This window comes from Triturus cristatus, chromosome 3_1 (assembly GCF_964204655.1).
Source record: "Triturus cristatus chromosome 3_1, aTriCri1.1, whole genome shotgun sequence".
Classification (NCBI taxonomy): domain Eukaryota; kingdom Metazoa; phylum Chordata; class Amphibia; order Caudata; family Salamandridae; genus Triturus; species Triturus cristatus.
In genome coordinates this window covers 786,256,959-786,271,095 of record NC_140583.1, presented here as the reverse complement: position 1 = coordinate 786,271,095, position 14,137 = coordinate 786,256,959, and positions in this window count along the sequence as shown.

Below are 14,137 nucleotides of genomic sequence, written 5' to 3'. Positions count from 1 at the left end.
GTTGACAAACAATGAACATTGCATAAAAGCCTCAGTGTTAGAGTAATACATAGATTTGATAGCAGTCAATTACAGAATGTTTCATTAAATGTCATAAAATCGTGAAAAAAATTTGAACAATAAAAAAGAATTTCACTCGTACAAAACCATTGAAATTCCTTCGTTATAGTTAGTTCTACTAACTGTAACTCGCGCGCCCGCAATGCACTGCTGATGACGTCACAATTACATCACTTTACAACTTTACAGAAACACACAGTCACTGGATGATGTCATCAGTCATGTCATTTGAGATGTCATCAGTGATGTCATCAGTGATGTCACTGACCATGTCATGGATGTATGTGACATTATCAGCAGTGGATTGCGGGCACGTGAGTTATAGTTAGTAGAAATAACTATAACGAAGGCATTTCAATGGTTTTGTATGAGTGAAATGTACCGCTAACTATAACTATAACACCCCTGAAACCTATGGTTTTTCAGTGAATTTCTAAGGTTTTTTAAATGCTAATTCCTAACTATTACATGTCTGAAACCTATGGTTTTTTCAGTGAATGTCAAAGGTTTTTTAAATGCTAATTCCTAACTATAACATGTCTGAAACCTATGTTTTTTTCAGTGAATTTCAAAGGTTTTTTAAATGCTAATTGCTAACTATAACATGTTTGAAACCTATGTTTTTTTCAGTGAATTTCAAAGATTTCTTAAATGACAATTTTTAAATGTAATAATAGTTATATTTATTTTTTGATACTGATTTTCTACATTTTTTCAACTATTTATTTTTACATATTTTATTTTTTAAATTACATTATATATTTTTATTATAAATGAAAAAAAAAGTAAATATTGAAACTCTGTTTTTTGTTTGTTTTATATATCTTTAAAATATATTTATATTATTTTCTTTATTTATTTTTGTAAAATTTTTGGGGGGGATTCGCGCACCCAAAGCGTCCCTTTCTCGATCACTGCGTGGAACCTAGCCGCCATTTTAGGATTGTTGTGTAGGATCCACGTAGGATGTGCGATGGGTGCGTATTTTCGTGCGCGATCGCTACGCGACCGGTACGCGACACATACATATTACTTTACGCGTGCTTGTGCGTCAAAAGCCCCGGGGGGTGGTGGTCCCCGGGGCTGCGGTGGGGCCGTGAGCCCCCGCATATATTCTAAAGAAGCCCGGGGGGGGGCTGTCCCCAGGCTTGAGGGGGCATTTGAGCCCCCCACCCATGAATATTGAAGTCATGGGGGGTGGCGGTCCCCAGGGCTGGGGGGGCTGTGAGCCCCCCATACATAATTTTATAATGCCCTGGGGGTGGCCATCCCCAGGGCTGAGGGGCCCCCCTGGGCCCCCCATTCATATAATAATATTGCCCCCGGGACTTTGCCCCCCCCGGGGGCTAATTACCAACGAAACGCGGGAGCCCACACTTCGTTGTTTTTTTTTTAAATCGTCAGGATCTGCGCACAAAAGTGTGTTTTTGACATAACGGAGCCAGGCTATCCTGTAGGAACAGTCGGAGTCTTTGACATCCCTTAAAGCTGTGGCGTAATGGACCAACTAATGGGTAGACCAGAGCAGGGGTGGGCGAAACCCGCAGAGTTGCATAAAAACTCTATGCAATTTCACAGAGTCCCGCTTCACCCTACCTTTAATCAAGCTGAGCTGGCAGCGTCAATCGCCAGTCAGAGGACAGCTAGTCCAGGCACGCATTGGGATTCAACAGCCAATGAACACCTCAGAAGTATGTGCGGTACACTTAGACTGGATAAGGTAACACCAATCCTAGGTCGAGCTACACATTAGTTTACTAGTCCCGCCTACTACCAAACTAAACACACAGAGCTACATTCAGCTGTAGGACCAGTTATTCGTCCTGGAAGTATTGAACATATTGGCAAATTACATTCATTTAAAGAGAGACAATGGAAGGACAACAACATATAGCTGAAATCATGTTTGTCCCATGTAAGTAGCAGACAGGTGGTCAGTAAATACTTACAAAAGACTTGCAATGAGCAATTCTTCTAACTGGGTCATTTCGAGATGACTGTAATCAAACTACACATAAGCGCAATAAATAACCTAAATTAACAAACATTACAAAAGAAGCAAAAAACCGGATAACATTTGAAGATACAAAACACATGCAGGTCATTGTGACTCCAATTCCTCAGAGGTCAGACTCCAGTAAAGAATTGCCAGAAATGGAACTGATGCAAGTGTGTGCGAGAAAGGGAAGGAGGTGCCCGGAAGGCAAAGTGGAGAGACTTGGCCCATGCTGCCCCCCCCCACCCCCCCCAGCCTTCTCGGCGAGTGACTAAAGCTGCTCCCTCTCTTTGCGAGGCAAACCCGGGGGTGGGGGGCAGTCCCAGTTGCAAGAAGGCACATTCCCAGTGCTTGAAATTGAAAAATAGAAGTGCAGGTACTCTGTAGCAGAGTACCTGCTTGTTTTTTGGGGAGTACTCTCCAATTAATAGTAGTGCATTTATTATTTTATATTTTATTTAAGTATTTATAGAGCGCGACTGATACCTTGCAGGCTTCCTGGCGCTGGAGAATACTCTGCTGAAGGATAGACCGGAGTAGTTAGCAGGTGGGCAGAATATAGGGGAATAGCCAGGTCTTGATGCGCTTCCTAAATGGAAGAAGTTGTGAGATCTGGCGTATGTCAATAGGCAGACTGTTCCATAACTTGGCCGCTGCGACCCTGAAGGATCTGCCCCCGGTTCTGGCTTTGTTGAATCTGGGCACCTTTACCAGACGGGCTGATGATGATCGTAAGTCTCTGGTGGGAGTGTACCACAGGAACAAAGCTTGCAGGGGTCTGGGCCCGAGTCCATGCAGAGCCTTAAAGACGATGCAGAGGGACTTGAATGCCACACGCTGCTTTAAGGGTAGCCAATGTAGCTCGGCCAGGGCTGCTGTGGCCGAAGACCTTCTCGTCCAGCCAAGAGCCAGCTTGGCGGCGGCAGATTGAATTCTTTGAAGTCGGTCCATCAGCGAGACTGGAGATTCAAGGAGCAGGGAGTTACAATAGTCAATGCGACTGAGTATTGTGCATCTGACTATCGACGCCCGGGCTTGTGCTGGGAGGAGTGGCATGATTTTACGCAGGGAGCGTAGCAGGGCTGTGCAGATCCCCACTGTTTTTGCTACCTGGGTTTCCGTACTCAGCTTGTTATTGAGCATGGCTCCCAGGTTGCGGACCGAGGAGACTGGCAGAGGTTTATCCCTAGTCTCAGGTGGCCAGAATTCACTCGGAAAGGGGCGGGGTGTGTTGGTGGCCGCACAGAACAGAACCTCTGTTTTGGAGGAGTTGAATTGGAGGGAGTTTCTGTGGAGCCACCCAGCCGTCTCTCTTAAGCAGTCGTGGAAGGTGGTTAAAGGAATGGAGTCTTCTCCTTCCCAAGAGAGAATGAGCTGCGTGTCATCAGCGTAGTTGATCGTTTTTATCCCGAAAGACTTAATTAACGTGATCAACGGGATGAGGTACACGTTAAAAAGAATGAGGCTGATGGAGGAGCCCTGGGGAACTCCCTGAGGCACCGGTGCGAAGGTGGATTGGAATGGGGGGAGGGAGACAGCCTGTCTCCTGTCCCACAGGTAGGAGTGAAACCAGAGCAGCGCTGTGCCATCCACGCCTGCCTCACCTGGTCTCTGCAGCAGCGTGCTGTGGTTGACCGTATCGAATGCGGCAGACAGGTCCAGCAGTATCAGTGCTACTGGCTGGCCCCTGTCTGCACGCATGCGAAGGTCTTCCATGGCTGTCAAGACCGCTGTTTCGGTGCCGTGGGCGGGACGGAATCCGAACTGATGATCGTCTAGAAAGTTGTTCTGTTCTAGATGACAGGAAAGGCAAGAACTGACCCATCGTTCAGCGACTTTCGCCGGAAATGGTAATAGGGAGATGGGTCGGTAGTTAGATAGACAGTCTGGACTCAGGGAGGGTTTTTTTAGGAGTGGGGTGACCAGCGCCTGTTTCCATGAGGTTGGGACATAACCACTGTGCAAGGACTGGTTACATATTTGGCGCATGGTGCCGAAAAGTTCAGTTCCAAAACTTTTCCAAATTTTAGGCGGCAGGGGGTCGAGTGGGGAGCCCGAGGTAATTCCAAGCGCCAGTCTTTCAAACTCGGAGACCGGGATAGGAGGAAATTCCCGTAATCTGGCCATCAGGACGGAGCCTGGAGGCGTCAGGTTTTGAGAACTGGTACTGGATCCCTGAATGTTAGGTGCTCCCAGAGAAGGGGGTGTTTTCAGGTTTTGAATGATGGTGTTTATTTTGTTGATAAAAAATGCTGCGAGGTTATCACAGAGGGCTTGGGTGGGGGGCTGCGAAGAAGTTACACAGTCTGGATGGGTTAAGTTTTTAAGAATCTGGAAGATACTTTTCGAACTGTTGGTGGCATTGGTGATGGTGGAACAGTAATAGTTGGCCTTATTATGGGCAATGGCAGTTTTATACGCCCGGAGGTTGTCTTTCCAAAGAGATTTGTTGGTGTCAGAATAGCCTTGCCTCCATCTTCTCTCTGCTTGTCTGCAGGCTAGTTTGAGTGCTCTCAATGAGTCGTCGAACCAGGGGGCAGGTGCTCGTCTCTTTGGTTTGCCCTTTTTCTGAGGGACGAGGCGGTCGGAGATGTTGGAAATCCTTGAGCAGAGGGACAGAAAGTTGTCCTCTACCGACTGAGCGATGGAGAAGCTGTCTTCCACCTCAAAAACCGGGCCGGTCAGTCTTAGTTTATCCAGAGCTTTCCAATCTCTGAACAAAAGATCGGGGCCGGAGCTGAGTGACGATCTGCTGGCCCTGCTGTCGGCTATGTTAAATTTAATGAGCGCATGGTCGGTCCAGCACATAGGCAGAATGTCGCTCAGGAGTACTAGCTGGGGGGAGGAAAAGATTAAATCGAGCTGGTGCCCTGCGGAGTGTGTAGGCTTATTGACCAGCTGGGAGAGTCCCATACCTTCACAGGAAAGTAGTAGATTGTTAAGAGCGGAGTCTAGGCTGCCGTTGGGCCATAAGTTAAAATCGCCCAAGACGATCAACTTGTTGTGAGAGGTAGCCATATTAGTAAGGGTGGTGAGGAGCGACTGCTGCTGAGTGGAGTTAAAAGCTCCCGGTGGGCGGTAACAAATCACAGCCGTGAAAGTTGTTCCGGAGTGGCAGTCGATTGAGAGTCCAAGTATTTCTGTGCCGGCCACTGGGTCCATATCAAGAGTTTTTACGGTCCAGGAGGCTCTATATATTATACCGACTCCACCACCCCGACCCTTAGGTCTAGGGAGATGCAGGATTTTAAAATCTTGAGGACAGGCCCAAACCAATTCAATATTACAGTCGGAGTGGGTCCAGGTCTCCGTCAGGAATAGAGCATCAAGATGGTGATTATCGATCAACTGGGAGATTTCGTTAGCATGTTTAGGCAAAGACCTGACGTTCAGCAGGCCACCCGACAGTAAACCTTTGCAGGCAAAGTCGTGCAGAGGATAGGCGGTGTCAAAGAAGGACAGATGGCCTTCATGAGCGTGGTCTCTGAGTCGGATTAAAGACTCGCGCGCCAGAGGCGAAGGGCTAGTGGTGGATAGGGGGGCTGGAGCCTCAGGGGTCGCTCCGGGCGCTACCGAGGCGCGGACGAGCGCAGACGAGCTTGCCTTATGCGCGCCTTTGGCGCGCATTCGCCGCGCCCGCTGCGCTCGTCCGCTGCGCTTCCTGCAGGGGCTCATGTTTTATAGTCGATGTCAGTGCGTAGGAAGGGGGCGTGGCCAGCCGCGGTGGGCGTGTCTGGCGGCGACCAGGAAATGGCTGCAGGACGCGATGTGCTCTAAGAGCGAAGCGACAAGCTGTCTGCCGCTAAGCTCAGGAGCAGGTAAGGCCAAGGTTTTTTAAGGGTGCATATGGTTTTAAAATCACACACAATATACAAGTATACAAAATTTAAAATAGATTAGCGACTACCGGCTTCCGCCTCAGTAGTGTTCTCAGGTTGTCAATGAAGCGCTGGCGCTTTGGCGCGCGATTTATACAAACTGGGCGGAGGGGGCGTGGCCAGCCGCGGTGGGCGTGTCTGGCGGCGACCAGGAAATGGCTGCAGGACGCGATGTGCTCTAAGAGCGAAGCGACAAGCTGTCTGCCGCTAAGCTCAGGAGCAGGTAAGGCCAAGGTTTTTTAAGGGTGCATATGGTTTTAAAATCACACACAATACACAAGTATACAAAGTTTAAAATAGATTAGCGACTACCGGCTTCCGCCTCAGTAGTGTTCTCAGGTTGTCAATGACGTTCAGCAGGCCACCCAACAGTAATTTGTCTTGAGAAGTGCCGGTACTCTCGCTCTCAAAATAAAAAAGTGCCGGTACTGCGTACCGGACAGTACCGGTCCATTTAAAGCACTCTCAGTCTTGTCCTGCAATCAGGCCTCGTCCCCCCACCCACGCAAAGGCACAGCGGGAGGACTATTGCCCGGATCTTTAGCTCCCTGGCAGTCTTAGCCCTCTCTGGATATAAGCAACCCTCACACCTTCAGCCCTTTATTAACTGTTACGAGGTGCTTGTAGGTGGCTGAGAGGGAGGGGCTGTAGCTTCAGGAGCAGGGGTATCTATCGAGAAGCAGACAGCCCTCAATGGGTCAAGTCTATGCAAATTAGAGGGGCCTCGCACATTCCCCTTCTGCCCAGGGCCCCAAAACTGGAGGTACTTTACAGCTCTCACACCTCTATATCACCCGCGATCCTTGAGTCGAGTTCCTGGCACCTAAATGAATATAATGATGCGACTGGCAAACTAATGATGATTTCCTAAATAAAGGCAGAATGCCACACCTGTCACAGAAATTAGAATGTGGTTTCCACATCCTTGTAATGAATGGAAAAGCTAGGTTTTCTCTCGTTCATACCTTACAAGAGAAGGAGTTCCTTTAATGCATGACTGCAGCATGTTTCATGTGTATAATGCGGTGCATGTTCGATAAAAAGCAGCCAACCAAGGCTTACGCTTGAATGTGATTTTACATTGAAATATAATTTAAATAGATGGATTGTGCAGTAAAATGACAATTCTATCTTAGTCTGGTAAGATTCAGAGGCCTTTCACTGCTTTGCATTGGAAATTCTGCTTCAAATTCACGTCGCCAGCCTGCTAGGAATAGGCTGATCACTGGTGATGTAGGGTGGGGGAGGAGGAGGTGAGCCCTGTACCATTGCATTCACCCTTTTGTTTGCCAACGCCCAGCAGCAGTGGGGCCGTACCGGGAGAGGTGTTTCCTTATGGAATGTGTGAAAGATCAGTGACATCGGAAATATGGGAATACAGTAGACACTGTGGGGCAGATGTTCCCATGTTAAAAGTGACGCAAAAGTGGCGCAAGGGGCTTTTAAATCGGCGCCTGTATCTGGGGGGCGAATAATACTGGCACCGGCCTCCCACACTCAGCAACTGCACTGCGTACATATTTTGTTATTTTGCCCATGTGCGTGTGAATGTAGATCTTTTTTTTGTGGAGAACGAAAATGTTTTGTGAGAATAGTGTAACCTTGCAAAAGCGTTGCTGGGTGAGATGACAGCTTTAAAATAAATGTAAATGAGCCTCAGTGAAATGGGGTGGGCTGGCGCTGGCAAACTCCGCTAACGTTTCCCGGCAGGCATAGTTTTTGGGTGAACTCAGCTCACCACGCAGAGCACGGTGTTGGAAAACTGTGAAAGCACTGCCAGCGGAGCGGAGTTTATTGTCCACCCCTAGACCAGAGCCTTCACCAGTATAGAATTGAGTGAAGTCTAGCTCTACAAGTTACCGATTTCCTACCAAGGTCTAGCAACAGCGGTTTAACGGGCGTGCTTTTTAAAGGCGCGTCACGCTCTTTAAAAACTTGTTCTCAGAGGCAAAAAGAGTGGTTACTTTGGAGAAGCAAACACAAGGAGATGATGGACTGAGCACTCAAACTTTTCAGACACTCACCTCCAGTCACAGATCTGGGTTGAATCCATCATCGCTACCCCAGTTCAGACCCAGCCATATGCAAATCAGTCTTTGCTCTGTTCCTCATGGGAGCAGTCCAGCCTGAACTGCCAAGTCAGCTCTTCCCTGGACTGGAAACTGGCATCCTGGGACCGGGCTCAGGGTAGCACCCCTCATCAGTCAGGCTAGCTTGAATCCAGTGACAAAGTGAGCAAGGGACCCACACCTGGGCATGCCCTGCCAACTTAGGGCAAACAAAGCAAATGCAAGGAGATGATTGAAGAAGCGCTGAAACTTTTCAGGAACTCACCCCCAGTCACATATCTGGGTTGAATCCATTATCAATGTTGAATTAAAATCCCCCAAAATTATTAGATTGGGTGCGGCTATGTTGCAACTCCAGGTGGTCGTCTAAATGTGTTATAGTATATGATTTTAGACCACCTCTTACCCCTTTGGTGTAGATTTTATAAATTTCTATATTAATAGTATTACTTGCCATCAAACTAATCGTGATGATGTAAAGATTTTTAATGTGTAGTTTTGGGATTTTAAAATCTATGCCTTGTTTTTGCCATACAGTCAGAGCCCCCGCTGGGCGACCTGTGGTTCAATGTAATGTGGGTACAAAGAAGTTTAGGTATCCAGGTTTGATCAATGGTTCCGTTCACCATGTTTCCTGGAATTAAGAAATATCGAAAGATTCAATGAAGATGTTTCAGTCTTGTGCGTCTACTTTTCATCTAACACCAGCTATGCTCCATGAGGCCAGGGACAACAAGTGTTTATCCAGATTAGTGATAGAGATATGAGGGGTTATAATTTGGTCCCGACCTAGCGGATTGGCGCCCAAGCTGTCAGTGGCAATCTGAGCCATTCCAAAGTCATGTGTAGAGGAAGAGCCAAGGTGAATGGGACAGCGGTAGTTGTCAGTCAATGTCACAAATGGGTGACCCTATATTCTTGTCGGCCTACGAAGGTTGTGAGCTGGTGGCTAGACAATTGTGCTTAAAGTGAAAATTCGATTGGGTAAGATGGAGAGTCCAAGCGTCAAAGTCCACTAAATTGTAGACTAAGTCCCTTTTGCCAACTATGAGTTCAATACTGTCAAATTGAGAGTCTTGGTGGAAGTGCCTTTGGGCAACCAGTATGTCCTCTCTAATTATTGAGTGTCAACCCCTCACCCTTCCTATCAAATGGATACTTTTATTAATTAACAATTCTTCGTCTTCTTTGTGTGATGCCACTAAGAGCTTGGGTGCGTGGGTCAGAAATATGGAGTGACTATGCCCATAAGCCACTGGCTCAGACGACGTGGGGGGTAATGTCTAGAAATAGTCAGGGACCTAGGTGGATGCGCACCCCTTTGAATCATACCAAGGGGACCGAAGTCAGGAATTGAGGGAGAGCGTGTTTGGGTGACCCTAAAGGGAGTGGTGTGGCCCAACCCCCCATCCTTCTGGACTTATCTACCAGGGTGGGCTTGTGAAAAAGGTCAGGAAAGGCCCCCTGTTGAAAACATCATTGGTGTTTGGCTTTGTGACTGTGGTTTAAAGGGTCTCTGTGTGTGGAGGCCCATTATTTTTTACTGGTAGGGAAGGGCTTGTGAGAACACGCTGTAGGGTGGTAGATGGATCATGGCTTTAAGGTCTACAGTCTCTCCCCTACGGTCATCAATGTTGCGGCATAGTTTAGCTATTGAGGCCTCTGTGGAGGAAGGGTGGGGTACAGGCACTGCTGCTGGCGTTACTGGCACCATGGATTGAGCGAGTTTGGTAAGGGGAGAGTCACGATCACTGCAGGGGATTAAAGTGGAAGAAGGTAAAAAGCCGTGCATCGAGTTACTGTGTTCATTGGCACTGATTGGGATAGAAGAGAGATTGACTTTAGTTCCAGCCTTGGCTGATAGTAACCTGTCAATTGTAGTGGGCTTAGCGCCCGTTGGTTTGTTGGTGGTCTTCTATGCTGTTGATTACCACCAGTCTTCTTTTTAGGAATGGCTCCTCAATGAGGTAAAGATTTGGGAATGCAGTTATGTTTAGAGTTCTAACCATAGACCACGCTATCACAGGACAATCCATGTGGAATCAGTTCCCTGAAGTTTTTACAACTAAACTGGGACTGGTAAAAAATTTCCAGCATGAAATAAAACCTAGCACAAATGTCAAACCAGTAGTTCACAAAATAAGACCCATATCCCATTGTCATATTAAAGGACTTAGGTATCATCCAGCCCATAGACTGCTCTGATTGGGTTGCTCCAGTAGTTATCGCTAAGAAAGCCCATGGGGAGGACATTCGATTATGCATTGACCATAGAGACCTCAACAACAATATTTTAGTTGACAGACACCCGTTACCTTGCTTTCATGAGATTCTCAGCATGATGGGGAAGGCAACCTGCTACAGTGTCCTAGACCTATCTATGGCATATCATCAAGTGGAACTACACTCAGATTCCAGGGAATTAATTGCATTTACTAGTCCTAGGGGTTGATTCTTCTTCTGCAGGATGCTGTTCGGGTTAGCCTCAGTGACTGCAGCCTTTCAGAAGATAATGCAATAAATACTATATGGCATACCCAAAACATTATGTTTTCATGATGACGTGTTAATATACGGTGCCACCACTGAGGAACACAACGTATTGCTAATGTGGGTACTCTCCAAGTTCAAAGAGGCTCATCTAACTTTAAAAGAAGATAATTGCCAGATAGGTGTAGTAGCTGTAGAATACCTTGGGCACGCCATCTCCAAGCACAGCTTCAAACCTAAATTAGTTTACTTGAAGCAGTCAAGAAAGCTCCTGCCCCTACATCCAGGAGCTTCTGTCCTTCATAGATCTCACAGAGTACATGGTAAACTATGTAAAGAATTTTGCAGACTTAACAAGTAGCCTTAGAGAACTTACTAAAAGTCATACGTCATACAAATTGTAAAACGAACACCAATCCTCATTTGAAAAGTTAAAAGATGCTATACTCTCTGCTCCCCATCTATGCAATTTTGATCCTTGCAGGAGAACTGTTCTTACCACTGACGCCAGCAACAAAGGACTTGGGGCCACATTATGTCAACTTATCAATGGTAAAGAACGCATTGTTGCCTTCGCCTCATGCACCCTCAGTAACTCTGAATAAAACTACTCTGTGGTGGAGAAATAAGCCCTGGTGTGGTTTTGGACCTTCAAACACTTTAAGTTCTTTTTATGGGGGATCAAAGTCACTGTCTGCACAGACCACAAACCCCTTAAGTTCATGTTCAGACCCAAAGGAACTCCTAACAGCACACCATGTATTGCCAGATGGGTACTAGGATTGGAAAGTTTTTGCTTTAGGTTAGAATAGTCTGAGGTAACCACAAATCAGCAGTGGACCTCCTATCCAGGGCACCTTTAGGCATAGAGGAACAATGTGAAACACCTGAATACCCCATATTAGAAATCCATTCTTCAGCTATAAGCCCTACAGAATGGCCGTAAAGCTTTGCTAATGATGCTACTCTAGTTCAACTCAAAGCATACACATTACAGGGTTGGCCAAAAACACATAGTGAAGTCAATGAGGAAATTAGTACTTTTTGGGAAGTTTGTCATGAAATTAATCTAATTCAGGACCGTATATTTAGTAATGATAAGATAATACCCTCAGAAAAATTGAAAGATACAATTATAGATCTCATAGATAGAGGTCATCTAAGGAGAAGTTTAACGAAATCTAGACTCGGGGAATGCTATTGGTTACCAAACATGGATTCGATAGTGGAAGCAAAGGTAAAAAATTGTAGTATTTGTGTCAATAACAATAAGAACAAAAGCACCCATAAGGTTCCATGATCTCCAGTTCCCATTACTGACAAGCCTTGGGAAAACTTGCACTAGACATCATAGATCCATCAACAAAAAGGGTGTTTTGTATTAACCGATTATCAATCCCATTGGGTGTTACTAGGATAGTAAAACAAATCACCACTGAGGCCCTAATTAACTTTCGCCTCAGAAGGCATTCCGTCCACTATCGTTACAGACAATAGAGTGCAATTCACCTCTTCAGCCATGACAGACTTCCTATCCAAATTAGCCATTACAGATCTCTGACTCTCTCTATACTGTCCACGGGCCAATGGCGTAGTTGAAAGAATAAAAAGAATGGTTAAAGAAAATATCCACCTTGCATGTGTCAATCATTTACCAGTAGAATGGGTGTTACAAAAAAATGTTGCGAGCATACCAAACAACCCCTAACCAGGTCACAGAAATCTCCCCATTCTCTTTTCTTAAAAGGAGGAAACCAAGTACCAAATTCTTCCCTTATTGGATCGGCGGTGGCAAAAGAGTGTAACAAGATTTAACTATGGCAAAAGACAAGATCGCCTCTCTCCAAACTAAGTACAATTCTGACTATGACCGCAAACATGGTGTCAAGCCTCAGAAATGGGCCATAGGGTACTGGGTATCTATGAAAAAAAAACATCTGAGGAAGTGGAAGTGATTCAAAATTTTTGGAACCCAAAAAGATTGTAAAAGGCAAAGATAATGTGGTTGTTTTGGAGAACCGACAAAGTTGAAGTATGGATAGACTAGCTAAGTGTCCAGGTGTCCGGGTTGACAATGCAGCTGGAAGCACCATCACCACATGAAGACTGTGTTAACCAAAATGACCAGGTCAAAAGACATATAGTGGCACCAAAGTGGCAGAAAGACTATATAATGAAAAGATGATTGTTTTTGGTTATGTATCAAAAATATCTTCTGTTTGGGGGAAAATGTGTTATATCTCATGTGTATCTTATTTTTCCTTCCCACTATTGTATGTTGCCATTTCAAGAAAAGGTTACCATTTACACCTGATGGATTATTCCTTTCTCCCTCCCCATACTAGAATATAGCATGTCACAACGCATGCTATTACATCGTGTTGCATTACAACGCGGTTGTTACAACGACTGCGTTGTTAGAACGCAATACCTTTACAATGTAAGTCATTAGATCAACTTGCTCTAGATGGCGCTCCAACCTTAGGAATAGTATAATTTACTATTCCAACTCCAGCCTGCGCAACAGTAGGGAAGGTGTTGGATTAGTAAATTATACTATTCCTTAGGTTGATGCGCCATCTAAAGCAAGTCGAGCTAATGACTTGAGATGTAAAGGCATCACCTTGTAACAACGCGGTCGTTGTAATGACCGCGTTGCAAAGGTAATGCGATGTAACGCGTTGTGAAGGCTGTTTCCCCCTTACTACAGTTAGGTCAGAGTGAACTTAGAATATTGGAACCTTGTAATGTGAAAATGAGCCGGCAGTAGAACATTGAGATCAGGTTGTGAGAAAGCAGGAATGGTGGTTGCAGAGTGGGCAGATGAGACTTATAAATTCCCTCCCCGTTTTGTAGAATGTAAGGTTTTTCTTTTTTCAAGGTGAAGAGTACAGTTCTATATCTTAAAGTCTGTTAAGTTCTCATTGTCTTTGGATAATGTACATGGCTATGGTGTTACCTGTTTTAGCTAAGGATGGTTGGGAACAATTACTGACAAAGCATGTCTTTGCAGGAAACGCCTGATCAAAACAAAATACGTGAAATGAAATTTATGGCGTGAATTGCACGAAGAAAGAGGGAGTTCAGGCAGCAACCGAGAACTATGTTTGGGGACCACACGGCGGACATTAAAGAAGGATTCATGAACTGTTTGTTTTCCCTAATGTTCATGAGAAAAGTAGTTTCTAAATGTTTTAAAATGGCTGTTATTTTAAAAATGTTTTAAAAGCGAAGGAAGAAAGCATAATCTATTAAGGGCCTAAGTGCCCTTCATAGATTTAAAAAAAAACTTCGCATTGTTAGGCAAGTTTTCATTGTGAATGCTACTTGTGACCTGCAAGTTGCAGATTGAGTTCTATAACATTAATTTAAATCCTCTGGGTTCTTTGAGCAGCCTTTGATGGTTGAATCATATCCATATGTTAACGTGAGATAGCCCCATGAGCAGGGATGAGCACATGTTGTTTGTATGAAATCTGATGGTCACAGTTTCGGCTTTTCAAAAGTGCATGATTCCAATATGGGTTGCTAATCTCCTAAAATTGAACATTGACAAAATGGAGATCATGTGCATGAAACAAGGGGAAGGGCTTTGGAATAAGACGTTCTGCACCCCTGATCTTGGCACCTGCCCTTAGCCAAGG